This window comes from Erpetoichthys calabaricus, chromosome 14, assembly GCF_900747795.2.
Source record: "Erpetoichthys calabaricus chromosome 14, fErpCal1.3, whole genome shotgun sequence".
Lineage (NCBI taxonomy): Eukaryota > Metazoa > Chordata > Cladistia > Polypteriformes > Polypteridae > Erpetoichthys > Erpetoichthys calabaricus.
The window spans coordinates 23,491,955-23,510,974 of record NC_041407.2 but is presented as its reverse complement, the minus strand read 5'-3'; the positions used below and the strand labels follow the sequence as shown (position 1 = coordinate 23,510,974).

The 19,020-nt window shown below is 35.8% G+C and overlaps 1 protein-coding gene across 1 annotated transcript in view; it reads right to left on the bottom strand.

The window, feature by feature from the left end:
* Positions 1-19,020, bottom strand: part of dgke (diacylglycerol kinase, epsilon) — a 521,693-nt gene that overhangs the window by 103,868 nt on the left and 398,805 nt on the right.

The following is a 19,020-nucleotide window of genomic DNA, read 5'->3' as shown; positions in this document are numbered from 1 at the left end:
CACTGACTCACCATATGAATCTCTTTAAAAAGGAAATAAACCACAGAAAATTTAAATCACAATGTAACACTCAAGTGTTACACTTTGTTAGGATTTTACAGAACTATTTAATTTCAAACTTTACATTTCAAAAAGTCATTATTAAAAAATTAAAAATGTAACAGATTACACTATACATAACTCAGACTATATAGCAATTTAATTTTCAATAGATTAGGTGAGGTTAAGCAATCTGCTCATTGTCCAAAACAGAGTATTAAATATGAAGATAGTCTATAATCATGTTCGTTCCTTATTTTATTAAATTATCAAGTTATATTACTGTCAGGGATGAGCTAGGCCCACTGGGATGAAATAGACACAGAAAATGAATGGGTGATTAATGCTAGACTGATTTATTCATTCTGTATCAAACCAACACAGTTTTGAAAGATTTAAGCTTTACAAAATTGAATTCTGACTATTAACTCTGTTACCTCCAGCTCTGTCAAAGATGCTAAGATTTGCACTGGGTGTGACGAGGATGGATAGGATTAGAAAAGAGTACATTAGAGGGTCGGCTCAAGTTGGATGGTTGGGAGACAAAGTCAGAGAGGTAACATTGCGTTGGTTTGGACATGTGCAGAGGAGAGATGCTGGGTATATTGGGAGAAGGATGCTAAGTATAGAGCTTCCAGGGAAGAGGAAAAGAGGAAGGCCTAAGCAAAGGTTTATGGATGTGGTGAGAGAGGACATGCAGGTGATGGGTGTAACAGAACAAGATGCAGAGGACAGAAAGATATGGAAGATGATCGGCTGTGGCAACCCCTAACGGGAGCAGCCGAAAGAAGAGGAAGTCTATTGACTCTAAACTGCAAGTTCACTGTACTACCAGAATTTCTCCCTCCTGTTTCCAAATCTCACATGATTATTGAAAATGATTGTAAGAACATCACCAAAGCACCACTAGTACTGATTTTAGTTACCTGACCTATACCTGTGAATCTGGTCAGAGGAACAGGTAAGACAGCTCAGAGCCCAAAATGAACGATGACGTTAACAGCACCCTAGCATTAAAGAAATTGCAAACACTGCTTGGCATCAGACTCCACAGGTCAGGCTTCTGCTAATGTCAGCAGTCCAGAGGCTTTCCAAGGAAATTTGGCAGAGAGGCCTGAAATTCTGCATGAAGTCAACTGAAGCAGACACAGTTTGTTTGGGAATAAACAGTTCACTGGTGTCTGGTGCTGTGCTGCTTAACAAAACATGTGCGAGCTTCCCTAGATCTGTCTTAGTGCTCATAACATATCATAAGACCAAATATTTTATTTAAAGGCTTTGAAATCATTAATGATCTGCTAGACATGCTCTCTGGGGAACTGTCCTTCACAAGAACCTGAAAGAACAGAAAATAAATGGCAATTTATTGTGCAGTGTCTTCCTGAGTAACATTTGTACTGACCTCTATTAAAAAGAAAATTGTTCAGCGTTCAAGATACTCCCTAGTAACGGTTTTGGAAAATCCTTAATGCTTGGCGACACACAGCGATGTGACAGGCCACAGCCATGCAGAGAGTGCTGAGGTGTTTTCATGTTAAATTTAGTGAAACGTGATATCTTTTTTCTCCGAGCTGCATTCCAAGCTCCTGGAACTCCCCATTAAGACCTACATTCAAATCTGCTGACTCTGCAAGGCACAGAGCTTGCTTTCTAATGCCATCTGAGGGCGGTGGGGGGATTGGGGGGGGCATGAACATGTGGCTGGTCAGGTATAAAACCCAGCATGTAGTAGAATTTGTGCAGTTCTTTCGTAAATTCACTGGGGGCTCATATTGCCTGTGCATAAAAAGTGTTCCTGTCCTTTCCTGGGTTAGTTTTGTCACCAGGAGAAGGTAGCTCTACATGGTACATTTTTATGTTGGAAATCTTAAATCCTCAAATAGACTAGGAAAGCACGGAATCTACACTAAGAATTGCCAGGCTGAGATTCAAATCCCCTCTCCAGGAGAAGGACAGCAGCAACGGCAATTATTGTGATAACATGAAAGTGATAATACTTTACTTAGATATCACTTGTCTTTTAAATGGAGTGCAAAATGCTTCATTAAAACAGAAAACTAGAGGTAACTTATATGACAATACTACTGCTATTACTAGATTAATGGAGAAATAAGTGAATATAAGATAAAATGAAGAAAACTAAAATATATATGCACATCCATCAAAACACTCAGGGTATTTAGGAATACATTCCAAAAGTTATAGTAATTCCTTACAGATATAATTATTTTCTTGCTACTTGCTAACTTAATCTAATATATTGTCAGTTGGAAAAAGAGGAGAAAAAAAACAAACCTCAAGGAAACAAGGTTGTAGAAGAAAGAAAAGAAAAAGGTTTTGGGAAATAGGGCTCTTTAATTCATATACAACGGAAAAGTGTAACTGACCTAGGGAAACTGGACTCTCAGCAAGTCTAAGGAGAAAAAATAAATGTATTCATTAAGTACACTTCAAAGCAATGAAATTTTCTTATGAAACAACAGAAACATGACCGTACATTTGTATTAGCCTGCACAGAATGAGCAACAGGCATTCCTTTGTACAAGCTGGACTAATTACTCAATTAGAAAATCCACCTTTGCAGTTCAAACCTCCCAGGACTTTCAGAAGAGAATAAATAATTAAGTGTTATAACAAAACCTGTGGAATTATTTCTCAGTACTCCATCTGGAAGATATTAGATTGATATTTTACATATCATTGAGACCAAAGAAAATTAAGAGAAATTCTCCTCAGTGTTAGAAACAGAAGCCTAGAATCGCATAAAGATTAAAAATAAAAAATATTAAGCTTTGACTGATGCTTACAGGTTTTCTCGTATGATGACCCCTAATAGGGGCAAGTAAGGTGGCAGCCACAAAACATAAGTGTAAAAGTCTTGTGTTGTACAAGCAGTATCAAGTGACTACATTAGTTCAAAAACAAGGGGAGGTTATTATAAATGCTTTTTTAAATTTTGGGAAAAGCACACAAAGGAAAAACTATGCTTCTTCAATTCAAATAACATTTAGTATATGTCCTTAAAAATCAGAAACTGTAAACTTTACAAGGCATAAAGACCTTTTTTCATTTTTGTGACTATATTCATACAACAGTTAGATTGTAGTAATACTAGTAGTTGAAACTTCTCTTAGTCTTTGCTTAAGTATATTAAAAAAGTATACAATTGGAGGCTACTATCATTCTTGTGACTATATTCATACAACAGATTGTAGTAATACTAGTAGTTGAAACTTCTCTGTTAGACTTTGCTTAAGTATATTAAAAAAGCATACAATTGGAGGCTGCTACCTTAGTGCTCAATGAAGGAGGTACTGTGTTAGCCCCCTTCATGCACATTTATTCAGACCTTGTTGCAAATTTACTCGGAATGATTTCCGCTAAGCAACCTGACAGGTCTTAGCCTAGACATGTTAATATAGAAAAATGCTTGTTTGAGATAAAATGATCAATCTCCAGATAGTGTACAATGCAGGACTGGGGTTCTAAACATCTTTAAAGACTTTCAGAAATGTATGCACCTATTCTTTAGTCTTTTCTCCCAGGGTGACATAGTCAGAAAAAAAAAAAGCATAAAGGTAGTTTATTAGCTACCACCTGAATAAAAACCATTAAAATAGGCAATTATCCATGTAAGAAAACAATGTTATGATGTCTCATACAATGCCAAAGAAGCCATCTCTTGTGGCCTGAAAGGTATAAGCCTACCAAGAGACAATTAACAGCTACTGCACTTTTTCCTTTTCATAAACTCAAAGTAAATATAAAATATTTCTGCAAAGGAATCTGTTACCACAACTGAAACATCAAAGTCTTGCTATCCTTCACAATAATAATTACTCAGGCTTTGTGCCTTCAGGGCATTACAAGAGAAACAATGGCTTTTTGGTTTTTCTTTTTTCAGTCTTTGAAATGATAATTTATAATGAGCGGGACTACAAAGGAACGATTCAGAAGCTGATTAAACAAAAAGAAAAAAAAAAGTCAGACATATACAACAAAATGGCTTTGAATTTGGCAGGATACCATGACACCAATATAAAAAAATTAACCTTTATATAAAAAAAAAAAACAAAAAAAAAAAACTGAGGTGGCAGTGGAACAGGATATTGGGTAAAGCTTTAGTAACTGATATTCATTCTCTCCTGTCAAATTTTGAATCAGCAACATACTGTCAAATTAAAGACTAGATTTCTTTTTTTTAGTTTTAAAATCATTTGATAACTTCATTACCTTTCCTATGGGCAACTCCTTATTCATTTAGCAATTTAAAGATTTCCAAGTTTCCTTTGGCAGCAGTATTAAAAGATTCCTATCTCCATACCTCATATTATAAAACTTATATAATCCATAAATATTATATTATGAATTCAGTATGCCATTTTATAACATTTGCTAAAATTTAAAAAATAACTGTACAAACTGTATGCATAATTTCAGCTTAAGCTAACATCTAACTTGTGCTATGATGCTTATGGAATAGGATTTGAAGTCTTAAACTAGATTTCAAGGTCAGAATTTTAGATATCAGTCCATTATGCCAGTTATGTGATAGAGGATGCATGTTCCACTCAACACCACTGCTAAATTATGATTACAAAAGGAGAAGTACAAATATGTAACAGGTTTCATGGGTTTTGGTTTTAGAACTATAATTTTAGAACTATAACTTGAAGTCTTTGCTTTGCTGTAATATTTGTAGTTTTTCTTTTGCTAAAGACAGTTGCAATTACCCATGTGCTATTTAGATGTCCTTACTCTTCAGCTTATGGGTCAGTAATTGGCAACTCTGTAAAAGTAAAAACTGGTCCCAAATGTTGTAACTATACAAACCAAATAAATATATATATATTAAATAAATAATGAAAAAAAAAAAAAAAAAAAAATATATATATATCTAAACCAAAGAGCTGGTGGTGGATTTTAGGAGGCTCAGGCCCCTCCTTGACCCCATGATTATCAGAGGTGACTGTGTGCAGACCTATAAATACCTGGGAGTGCAGCTGGATGATATATTTGAACTGGACTGCCAGTGGGGAGGCAGCATAAAGGACGACGCTTCACGCCTGGACAAACTGGTGAGGAAGGCAAGCTCTATTGTAGGCATGGAGCTGGACAGTTTGACATCCGTGGCACAGCGACGGGCGCTGAGCAGGTTCCTGTCAATCATGGAGAATCCACTGCATCCACTAAACAGTATCATCTCCAGACAGAAGAGTAGCTTCAGCGAGAGACTGCTCTCAATGTCCTGCTCCACTGACAGACTGAGGAGATCGTTCCTCCCCCACACTATGCGACTCTATAATTCCACCCTTTGGGGGGGTAAACGTTAACAGACAAAGTTATTGTCTGTTACACCTGCATTTTTATCACTCTTTAATTTATTACTTTTTATCAGTATGCTGCTGCTGGAGCATGTATATTTCCCCTTGGGATTAATAAAGTATCTATCTATACATCTGTTAGTATTCTCTTTGTCTTACTAGGGTCTTAGTTAGTCAGTATGTTACCAATGCTTAGTATTAGATCAAGGTAGTGCATTTGTTGTAAACAAAAGAAATAACTTCATAGGCATTCCTGAATTGTACTTGCAAAAAAGTATGTAAATTGCAGCAAACATTAACATTATTTATCAAGGAAGCTGTCTGCAGAAAAATGCCAGTATGTGAAACACTCCTTCAGTATTGTTCAATATTTATATACTCTTTGGAAAACATTATCCTACATTATGTTCTGCCCCTGTGATGTGGTTTTCGAAATATTTTCAACAAGACTATTGATCCATTGCTTCTAGTCATTACTCATTTTACAGTAATGGCCTTTAAACTTCTTAGTTACTTTTATGTTAGACACACTGAATAAAATATTTTAAACACACAGATATAAGAAGCAAATACATATGCTACTGAACAATGCACCGACACTTCCAATTGCTTTATTTACTGCCATTCCATAACAGATATTTGTGAACCAACATGAATTTTCTTTAAAAAAAAAAAAAAGTAGACTTGATTCAAGTACATAATAAAAACTTTTGAATTGAAGACAGAAGTACAGTTGACTCGAACTTCGAATTCAGTCGAATTCAGTTCAGTTAATGACTGTGTTTCAACCTACGTGTGACATTGATGATCATTAGCACCTGTTTGGTATAATTGGTTGATCATACACCTGACTATAATCCTACAAAATCCCTGACTTTGTGCAAGTGTACCTATAAGAATTGATGCTGGTTTGAAGGCAAAAGGTAGTAACACCAAATATTGATTTGATTTAGATTTTTCTTTGTTCGCTCACTTTGTATTTTGTAAATTGATAAAAATAAACAATCATTATTTATATTTCTGAAAGCATTCTTTGTTTACAGCATTTTTTCACACTTGCCTAAAACTTTTGCACAATACTATATGTATGTATATTTTATTATATAATACACACACATATATATATATATATATATATATATATATATATACACACACACACATAATCCCTATCTATTAACCATAATATCCAAGAAGACTGTTGAAGCAATGAAGCCTGAAAGGAAGGTTGTAGTATCGGTGATTGAGCTGAAAAAGGAACTTATGCAGCATGAAGGTACAGTAAATACAATTTTCATTTTATTATACAGTATTTACTTATTTATTGTTTTCAAGTTTTAATGTATTATTTAGGGCATTTAATTGAGTTATTTTTTACCTTAAATTATTTGCATTTACTGTTTATTGAAATTGGTATTCTTTAGGGTCTGGGATTGGATTAATTCACTTTACATTATTTGCAATGGGGAAAACTGATTCAGACTTCAAACAAAGCCAAGATAAAATGGCCTCCTGAAATGAATTAAATTTGCAGTACAATGCACTACTGTATTAGATGCTGTATCTAAAATGAATATCAATAAGTGTAACATCAATATCAATAAGTGTAAAATAGAAAAAACATAACAAGAACAAATAGCAGAACAAAAAATAAAATCACTTTAGTTGTTATGAATGGAAAAAACACCAAAGCCTTGGCCCAAAAACTAAAAAGTGATTTTCTCCAACATCAGAGTACAGGAACTATCATCCATGCGAGAAATCAAGAATAAACATCTTGTAACACCAAAATTGGAGACTGGAGGCATTTTAAGCATTGCAATTTAACAAGTAACACTCAAAACAGCCAATTCTTTGAGGCCAAAAAATTGAACAATTTTTAAAGGCTGGCCTTTATAAGAAACCCAGAGTTATAAACCTCCACCATCCCTCCAATGGCAAAACTGGCTTAGTTAAGTTGCTATTGCAAATCCAGCCAGCACAAAATGACACCACAAAACCAACTCAAACTGATCATCACTCAGAAAGCACTTGACATTGAGCACAGAATGGTTCATATTACTAGCAAAATTTAGCTGCTTGTGAAGAAATCACTTTGAAAGCAAAATTGTATCCCAAAAGGTACAGAAGTGTCTGTAAAGAAATTCAACTTTAAAGTATAATATTGACCCTCCCTATTGCTTTTTGAAACTGGTTTCTTGATCATTTCTTTTAGCTAAACATCAATACGGAAATGGATAAACATCACCATGTAGTTATAATAAATACCTGTACATATGATTCATTGTTTTTTTATGAATTACTTTGTACATTCACAAGTAACAAATTAGGAAACTTACTAATACTGTATAGGACCTTCCTTTTCTGTCAAAACAGCCTTGCTTATTTGTGGCATGGATTCTGTAAGATGTTGTACATATTCCTTTGAGGTTCTGGTCTATGTTGACAGGTTTGCATCACACAATTTCTGCAAATGTGTCTGCTACACATTCATGTTGTGAATCTAGCATTTTACCACATCCCAAAGATGTTCTGTTGGATTCAGCTCTGATGACTGGGAAGGCCACTGAAGAACGCTGAATTCATCGTCATGTTTGTTAAACCAGTTTGACATTAATTTTGCTTTGTAACAGTATATTATCATTCTGAAAATAGCCATTAGAAGATGGTTAAATTGTGGTCATGAAGGGATGTACATGGTCAGCAAAAATAATCAAAAAGGTTGTGGAATTCATGCAATGATTTATTGGTATTAAAGGGCTTAAAGTATGCAAAGAAAACATTCTCCACACCATTATATCACCACTATCAGCATGGACTGTTGACATAGAGCTGGTTGAGTACATAAATTCATGCAGTTGGTGCCAAATTCTAACTCTACTATCTATGCACCTCAGCAGAAATTGAGATTTCATCAGACCAGGGCCAATATAACCCTTTCACCTCACCTCAATATTCAAAGTGGTGTGCATTCTGAAATTCTTTTCTGTTACCCACAGTTATACAGAGTAGTTATCAACTGAGTTACCATAGCCTTTCTGTCAGCTCAAACCAGTCTGGCGATTTTCCTCTGTTCCCTCTCATCAACTGCTCACTAAATGTTTGTTTCTTCACTTCACTCTGAGTAAACTGTAGAGACTGTTTTATGAGAAAATCTCAGTTGATCAGCAGTTGCCTAAATACTCAAAAATAGCCTGTTCAGCACCAACAATCGTACCACAGTCAAAAATCAAAATTCACATTTTCACCCCATTCTGGTGTTTGATGCGAACATTAACTGAAGCTCTTTACTTGTAATCTGCATGATTTTATGTACATGCTGCCACATGATTAGCTGATTAGATAACTGCAAGGATAAGCAGGTATTCCTAGTTTTCTCAATGAGAGTACAGTGATTCTTATTGGAGCACTGCAATTAAAGGGCTATATACAGTTTGATTTTAAAAGGTAAATTAAGCCTTCAAAAAACTAAACGTTCACCTGCAATTACCCTCAGTTATCTGTATGTCGTTGCACCACAGTTACACAAATTTATTTATTTATCTTGATACAGAAAAAATAGGATAACAGTGGAGCCCACATATTTACCCCCTTTATACAAAATATTAATGTGTATTTTACATCTTGATATAATTTATAATAGCCGGATTACATTTATATCTAGCAATAAACTGCATCTCTAGTATCTGCATTTTGTCTGGATGGCGTTCTGATGTCACCTTTTCCACAAAAAATTCAGATCGGCTTCTGCCTACTTGGTTGTACATATGTAGCTAGAAAATGCATGTGCATTTACACTTGTATTAAATATGGCTTCTATCCATTTCTGAACATCTGCGATTACAACTGCATTTACACTCAGCTTTCATTATAGTGAAGTGCTATTCAATTAGGACAGGGGTAGGCAACGTCGGTCCTGGTGAGCCGCAGTATGTGCAGGTTTTTGTTCCAACCCAGTTCCTTAACGAGAACTCAATTATTGCTGATGAAGCACATATTGCTTAAGTGACATTTTGATGCTTCATTTTAGTGGTCTCGCTTGTTAAGGTTCTCCAACCTTAATTGCTTATTTCAATCTTAAACTGCTGCATTCAGTGTTTTAATTGCTCCTTATTAGCAATAAGATGTAAAAGACAAAGCAGCCAGCAGTTCTCCAGCTAGCTTTTTTCCAATTACATCTGTGTGTGTTCATTATGCACTGTTTGATTTAATAAAACACTTAATAGAAAAATGTGACAGACTGAAAATGATCTGTTTTAGGCTTCATATCATTTGGATGATATCTTTGGAAAGGAAAAAAATCTACGATATAAGAGCCTTACATTGCACAGACTAACAAGCCATAAAATTAAATAAGGTCTGAGATTGGCAATGATTGGTTTCTAATTAAGCAATTGGGTTGGAATGAAAACCTGTAGCCACTGCGGCTCACCAGGACCGACGTTGCCTACTCCTGAATTAGGAGGATATAACCAAAGAAACATATTAATGCCAGGTGTAAAGGAGACCATGATGACACTTTAGTTTGGTGTATATATAAATCTGCACTTCCTAAATCTACTTTCTATCTCTCTTCTGTTTCTGGGTTTGGTGTCAGTTTATTAAAGTTAACTAGCAGAGGGGGAGTTCTCAGTTAAGTGTAATAATGCTATTCATTGACTTTAGCTCTGCCTTCAACACAATCATCTCTCAAAAGCTGGTTGTAAAACTGAGCAGGTTGGGCCTGAACACCACCCTCTGCAGTTGGATTGTGGACTTCTTGACAGAGAGGCCTCAGTCAGTTCGGATAGGCTGCAACACTTCCAGCAACATCACACTGAGCACCGGAGCGCCGCAGGGCTACGTACTTAGTCCACTGCTCTTCACCCTGCTGACTCACGACTGCACAGCCACACACAGCACCAACCACATTATCAAGTTTGCGGATGATACGACGGTGCTGGGACTGATAAGCAGGGATGATGAAACAGCATACAGAGATGAGGTAGAATTTCTGTCTGCATGGTGTGAAGACAACAATCTATCTCTCAATGTCAACAAGACAAAAGTGATAATCGTGGACTTTAGAAAATCACATCCTACTTAGCATCAACAGTCTAAATGTGGAGAGTGTTAGGAGTACCAAGTTCCTCGGTGTGCACATAACTGAGGAACTTACATGGACACACAACACCTCATCACTAATCAAGAAAGCCCAGTAGAGACTATACTTCCTGAGGCGGCTGAAGCGAGCAAGTCTTCCCCCTTCCATCCTCACCATGTTCTAAAGAGGCACCATTGAGAGTGTTCTGACCAGCTGCATCACTGTCTGGTATGGCAACTGCAACAAATCCGACCGCAAGAGCCTGCAAAGGATAGTGAAGACAGCAGAGAACATTATTGGAGTGCCTCTCCCTTCACTACAGGACATATTTTACAAACGTAGTGTCTGCAAGGCCTGCAGCATTGTGCAGGACCCCTTACACCCCTCACATGGACTTTTCACACTTCTGCCATCTAAGAAAAGATACTGCAGCATCAGAGCCAGATCTACTAAGCTGCAGGATAGTTTTTACCCCCAAGCTGTCAGACTCCTTAAAACCATGCTGCCACCTGGGATCTTCCACACGGCCTCAACCACCTCTAAAAACAGAACTTTTATACATGCAAGCCACTTTCCTGCAAAGACTAGTATGCATGTAGAGAAGAACTGAAAATCTCATCCTGACCTTTAAGTATTTTGACACTCTTGATATCCTTCTGCTGTGAAACATTCTGACCCGTCATTGTTTACACGTCTTAAACAACTATTATCATACACTGATAATTTCTGTATTATCTGTATCTATTATTTATTTATTATATTACATATCTATTGACTATAATTTATGTATCTAGATTGCAAATACCATACATTGCATCAATGTTCATATTGCTAACTACATGTCAATATTGCTGCTACTTCTTTGTCTTTTCTTTGCACAATGTCTTGTCTTGTTTGTGTTTTAATTTTAAATTTAAATCTTAATTTTAATTTTATTTTTAACTTATTATTTGCACTTCATGTTGTTACACAATGGACCCCGAGCGTCGCAATTTCGTCTATCTGTATACTTGTATATGGTTGAGATTACAATAAAGTTCACTTTGAATTTGACTTTGAATAACTAGATTCACATTGGAATTAATCGTCATGGTGGAGTCCCAGGTTGATTTCCAACTAAGACGCCTTCTGTGTGCTTTCCATGACCTTGGGCTGGAAAAAAAGGGAAAAAAAAAATCTAAAGGTGTGTACTCCTACTTAGAAAAATGGAACTGCAAATCAACTGTTATACTAGTCATTTATTCTCGAAACCACTACCCTTTTGCTAAATTATACTAGAATACCGAGTTGCTTAGTTTCTTTGTAGAAAACATCAGCAATCTACTAAGGCTGCCAATTTCAAGAGGATGGACACAGAGAACCAGAAATCCATTTTAACTCTCACAAGCTATGAGTGCTAGTGCTCTTTGGCTAAATTTTGCTGGCAAACCAATTTACATATAAAGCTGATATTTCTTGTTCCATCTACCACCACTTTTAATTTTTTGGATCACAGGAGCAAGTTTGAGCTGAAAACCTTACCATTCATCAGTCAATGTGAACAATTTTAATTTTTCTGCAGTTTCTCATCACTTTATATAGGCTGGTTTAGTAGAAATACCTAAAGCAGTCAAAGTGGTAACAAGAAGCAAAACTGACTGTTGCCTACAAAGAGACAGTTGCAACAGTTATTCTTGTTATAACATAGTGATGATAAAAGAAACAAAAAAAAATGTTAGCTAAATTAGAAGTATGCTCTTCTCAAAGCAGGATACATGTAACGTCAAGAGACAACCAAGTGCAATACACAAATTAAAATAAAATCTAAAGGTAGCATATGTTCCTTAAAATACAGTTTACTTTGTTATGGGGGAAAAAAGCTCCACTAAATTGGCTTGGCACTGAAAAAGTAAATGAGTATAATGGAAAGACAATAAAGAAATTGGTAAAACAAGGATGAAGCAAAATGCTCCAAGGCTCTGGAACACACAAAACTTTGATTTCAAAATCACTACAGTGCAATTACTGTCTATGGTGTTTACATCACCTAAACAAAAGTGGTCCGTTTTAAGGCTTTACTGGCTAGCTAACTTCATAAAAGTTCAAAAATGCTTTTGTCATTAGTTTGGGCTCTATACTATACTCACACTGCCATCTAATGGTCTAAAAGCTAATAAGACAGTATGGGTTAAAAAATTAATGGACTAGCTACTGTGTCATTGGGTTAAGTATGGACAGTGAAAACAGACAAAACAACAATAAAAAGTCTAAGTGATTACAATATTAAAACTGTTACACACATTAATCTTTCAGCAGTGTGATAAAATATAAACTTACAGTATACAGTATGTTTATCTAAAACACTAAGTTTCTTTATATTTTATTCATGAGCCATTTTTTTTTTTACTGCTGAGACTTTTCTAATGCTGCTTCTAATAACAGATTAGAATTTTCACCCATTTTTGGTTCTCTTTCATACTCAAAATGCAATACAGATGCAAAAAAACAAAACAGATAAGCCCATCTTTCAAAAATTATATTTCATATATGAACATGAAACAGAATTACAACAAATACTAAAGTGGATATTGTAACTTTTCTTTTTTTCCTGAACGCGTACTAGGTTTTCTTGTAGGAGATAAATTTAAAAAAAAATACATTAAAATAAATTTTACACAAAAAAAAAATAAAAAAAGAACACCACAAATTTAAATGAAAAAGTCATATTAAGACCTTATTCTTCAGCGTCCTCAAATTGTCCTCTAATATGGTGTACATACAAGCGGACCCATTTGATGGGTGGAACATGATGAGAAGCAGGATTATATACATTTTCACCTCTCTGAACAAGATGATCCAGGGAACGACTCTCAAACCGAATGACATCTTCAGTGTCTGCAAAATGATAAAGTTAGAATAACTTTAAATGTAAAAGGAAGTCCTGCATTTTTAGCATATTTCCTTAGGGGGGAAAAAAACTCTTCCTGGACAATTTGTTTACACTTTAGCCCTTTTTTTTTTTTTTATATATAAATAAAGATTTTGATTTTCACACATTAAACTTCAAAATGCAGTTTAATGACGCTTACAGTTTTATATATTACATAGACATACACACAAACACACTATGTTAAATATATGCTCCATTTCACTTATTAGGCTACTTGATAATGTCCCAAGTTTCATACATGTAACTTACATTAAATTTTGCATTACAAAAATGTCAATTTATAATTAAAAATGACTAGGAGAAACAAAAATGAATGTTGATGGATTAATTCCTACACCCCTAAGTTAATTATTAAAATCTTTGGCAGTAATTAAAATTGTTTGTTAGGATATGTTTCAGCATAATTCAACTTTCCAAACTGTTTTTATTCAATCATGTTCCACGAAGAGTACTGATGGACATGTCAGGCAATAATTATGTAATTAAATATTTATTTTGGACATTTGACAGAGCTGTCACTTAACATTTTTATTCTTAAACACTGAAGTTCAGCTTTGACTTTAGTCTGTTATGCTGAAAAGTTAACGTCAAGTCATACAAATTTTAGCCTTTCCAGAACACAGCATTTTTGATGCAAGAAAAATATTGAAAGTTACTTTTGCATCCATTAGATCAGATTCACTAAGTGTATTAAGTAGGCCTGGGTAAAAACATTGATTTTCCAATTAATCATTTTTCGTTTAAATGATTTGATATTGATTCTTAAAGTCTCAAGATCGATTTTGTGAATCTCTATCCTGCTCAATTGCTACATGTAGATTATTGCTTATCTTCGTTTTTCACATCTGATCCAGCAGATGTTGCTAAAATGCCTGTTAATACTTTCTACAGAAAACGCACTTTACTACGAGTAACCCTCACTGCGGGACGTGGAATTAGGAGGAGATGAAGCTCAGGGAAACTATGCAAATGCAGATTATGTTACATGAGTGGGTCTGAATATCCAACCCCACCTGTGTATGTGAAAATCCCCCCTCCCCCAGCCCCAACATCCTGGGCAGTGAATTCCGACATGACAGTCAAATCTCACAATATTAAAAATGATTTAGCACCTATAGCAGATGTGTTGCAGACAAGTGCGCTGCATGCCAGTCACGCCAGGAGCAACCTCACTACATACCTATATACAGAGCTGCTTAGATTGGTTTTTGGAGCAACAGCCAGCAAGCATTCTAGCATTTCCAATGCGCTGTTCCTTCGCATGACCACATCAATCAGTTTGTGTATTAGCATATCCAATAAATGCTACTTTTCTTTAAGCACGTGGCTAGCTGTACTGCTAAGGTGAAAAATATTTCCAAGTTGCCTTACCAGGCCAGTCTGCTGTACCAAAGTGAGCGTGTGTGGGAAGCAGCTGACATGAAGTAACTACATAAGCTGTACTGTACAAATAATATTAGTGGCGTTATCAGTCATGATGCCTGGTTCTTTGTCTATTAAATTCATATAATGCTACTGTAAACAAGCATCAGCGCTAGAACCTTGTTTTATAATGCTTTCTTTTAGTCTGAGGAAGAACTGTGAATACACATTCTCAAGACTGATTATCATAACTGTTACACATGAGCAACTGAAGATATGTGTAACTTGTAGAATTATAGAAAGGCATGAGTGTTCCCATTATGTTTTTAATTTCAAGTAATTCAAGATTATTTTAAATGCCCAATAGGGGAATACATTTGGCTAACAGTTTAGTTGAAGGGTGTCTACATGGAGACTCAGAGCACACAAATAGGTTTTTGAATAATATTATTTAAGAAAAAAATTTGATCATTTTATAATAATAGTATTCACAAGATAATTCCTGAAGTGTTATAATGTATATGCAATTGCATTGTTTTAAAACAGGGAGCTCCCTATAATATGCGTGTACTCTGGTGTGGCGATACATGTGTTAGTTAAGTTATGGCGAATTTTAAATGAGTGCAGTGCTGTGAAAAAGAAAAAAAAAAACCTAAGTAACAATGATCTTTTGTTCCAAATATTGCAAATACTGACGTTAACTGTAAACGTCATTCCATGCTTATGCATATGAAGTCACTATGTAGACACCCTTCAAATAAAGTGTCACGGTATATTAATGTTCTCTATGTATGGTTAAGTAATCTCTAAAAAAAGCCACCATTTCAAATATATCAGTTCTTGCTAATTCAGTCAAGATGAAATCAATATGGAATTGGGGCATTGTGAATATGAACCTAACTCAATTGGGACTTTAGTGCCAATACCCAGCCTTAGTATTAAGTAATAACATTTCTTCTTTTCATTTTACTACACTGGCCATATATTATATACAGTGTTCTTATGATACTGTTGAAAAAAATTTCAATTAATTTTTAAAAGTCTCTGATTAGTTTCCATCTAGCTTTCAAGAATAATCGGATTCCTTTTACAATTCTTAAAAATTGTTTAACTGTGTGCAAAGGGAAACATAAAACCTTTGAATTTCTAATACCCACACCTAAATCTATGCTTTTCTACTTTTTTTTCCATTTTCTTTTTGTTTGGGGTCAAACTACTGTTTTGAAATGCAGCAGAATGAACATACACAAAGTGATGGCTCTACTGTGTGCATCACTGTCACTTACCTTGATGGAGTCAGTTAATTTGGAAGGTGTGTTTGAAGGTAAGGAACGAAACTGAAAGAAAATGTTCAAAAGATCAGCTACAACATTATGATCACCTGCCTAATATTATGTAGAACCCCCTCATGCCATCAACATAGTTCTGACTCGACAAGGCATGGACCCCACAAGATCTCAGAAAGTGTCTTTTGGTATCAGTAACTAAGACATAAGCAGCAGATCCTTTAAATCCTGTAAATTGTGTATCAAACTTGTTTTTCAGCCCAGTCGACAGATGTCTGATCAGATTGAGATACGGGGAATGTGGAAGCCAAGCCAACACCTTGAACTCTTTGTCATGTCTCTCAGACCATTCCTAAAGAATTTTTGACACAGCTAACTGCCATCAAGGTATAACATTATCATGAAGGAGTGCATTTGCCCTGCAACAATCTTTAAGCAGGTAGAATGCGTCAAAGTAATATTATCCACATGAATGCCTGGCCCCAAAATTCCCCGGAGCATAACACTGCCTCTGCCAGCTTGACTTCTTCCCACAGTGCTGCCATCTCTCCCCCTGGTAAATGACACACATGCACCCAGCTGTCCGCATGATCTTAAAGAAAACACGATTCATCAGGCCAGGCTACCTACTTCCATTCCTCATGGTAAGTTCTGATGCTCACATAACCATTGTGGGTGCATTCGGCAGTGTACAGAGATCAACATAGGTACTGACCTCTCTGCAGCTACACAACCCCATACATAGCACGTGTGTTCCGAGACCTCTCTCTCTGTCACGGCCAACAGTTACAGTACTCATCTGTGGGGTCAGACAATAAGTGCTAGCCTTTGCTCCTCACACATACTAATAAGCCTTAGGCGCTCATAACCCTGTCAGTGGTTCACAACCTGTCCTTCCTTGGACCACTTTTGGTAGGTACTAACTACTGCATACCAAGAACATCACACAAAACAGATTCACAAGTTTCTGAGACAATGTGCAAACTGGGTATTAGTAAATGCTGTTTGCAATCAAAAATGCCTAGGTTAAACTGTTGTAACTTTTTCCAAGTAATCTTATTAATCTTTGTGGAAGTGATTATATGAATATGAGATGCAAAACCAGGATATTCTTACCATACGGCTGACTTTCACGGATCTCTTTCTCCCAGTCCTCTTCTTCAAGTGAGCCATCTACATAAAGAGTAGTGTTAATCTCCGTAAAGGACTCCAGATTCTGGTCATCTTCCAGCTCAGAACATATACCCTCATTTCCAGGGTTGACCATGGTATATTTGACAATACTAAACTCTCTAAAAAAGATTAAAAAAATAGGTATGCTCAGGACTTTGCAAAAAAAAAAAAAAAAAAAACTTAAAAAATTATAAAAATTAAGCATGTCTGCATCACGTATTTCTGCCACATGTAATAAAGCATCAAAGCACAGTGACCCAATTTTTTGTGATGTATTATTCGAGGACCTACTTTGTATACTTATATACTACTACTAAAAATTGAAAAGTTTAGAAAAATAAGGATTTTCCCCAGCTGAACAAATATCCTCAATTGAGAAAACTTCACAGATATATATAGATATATATATATATTATAGTGGACAACCTTACAAAGGGGTCAGACTGTGGTGTCACATTGCACAGTCCTTAGACGCCTTACTGTGTACAGGGTGGTCCAGATCTAACTATGCAACTTTTAATGCAATGCAATAATTGCATAATTAGATCTGGACCACCCTGTATTATTTTCATTAGACATTCCCACCCCAAATAAAAAAAAAAATAATTGCAGTACTTACTGTAGAATTTGACAATTCCATATCAAAGGGGCAAATAATTAGCATAAACCATCAGCTCATTTCATAAATATTTACTGTTGATGGAGAACAAGTGGAAGAACTAAAAGATGATTTAAGTCAGCTGATAACAGCTATACTGAATAGTTTGGTTTTCAAGCTGTCTGTGCAGTTTTATTTTTTAAGCGACTTTGGTATATATTTGTAGCAAAGCAATTCTGGAAAACAGTGGAAAACATGTTAAATTCATAAAACATTTTATGTTAAAGATCATCAGAAAGTTCTTCCACATATGTTGTAGTACACTAGATTAGTTAGTTTTTACTGTAAGCTGAACCTAGTGTGAATGCTCATGAGTGGACCCTGTGAAGAAATGTAATAATAATGCATGTTATTTATACTGTATAGCGCTTTTCCCATCATTGTTCAGTGATGTTCCATGCCCCATAATTGGATTAAGCAGGGTGGAGAATGACTTAGGCTCACTCTCCAGTACTAGTGGTGGAGAATTACAATCTGGTTGGACCTCCGAATACATTTATGCTCTTACAGATTGACAGAACCAGATTTGGTGGTTTGAGCATCCAGGGAAAATGCTGGCATAAGGTGTTTCTGGCTCGGTTTAACTGGAGAAGGTCCACGGCTTGCTGGACAGATTATTTCTGTTGCCAGAAAGAAGTGAATAAAGCTGTTCTGGGCTGTTAAGTCTGGCCTGACTTACAGTTCCTTTTTTTTTTTTAAATCGAAAATGCCTACTAAAAAGCGACGAGCTCACTTTAGTCTAGAGAGATCACAAGCAGGCTGGACAACAGACGATCGGTAAATAACCAGCATTTCATGGTGGAAAAGAGCCTAAAAATGAAAAAACTACACAGTCTGAAAAACCATGGCAATGTATCAGGAAACGGTTTCTGTTCGTAATAGTTATAAAGTCTTGCACGCTCAGAAGTTAAGATGTAGTAACTACTGTACAGTACTCCGAAACCAGAATAGCGTGCACAAATATGAACAGCTGATCGCTATTCGAAATCAACTGTGAAGCTTTGTTGGCCAGTTTTGTAAACTATAACGTACAAAACGTTTTCGAGCGGCTTAACCGGTTATATACCAAACCCCGACCCGCTTTAACTTTCCAAGCATCGCACTTGTTTCCATCTCTTACTCTTACGACCACAATGGTAGACAGAATTCAAATACGTGGACGATGA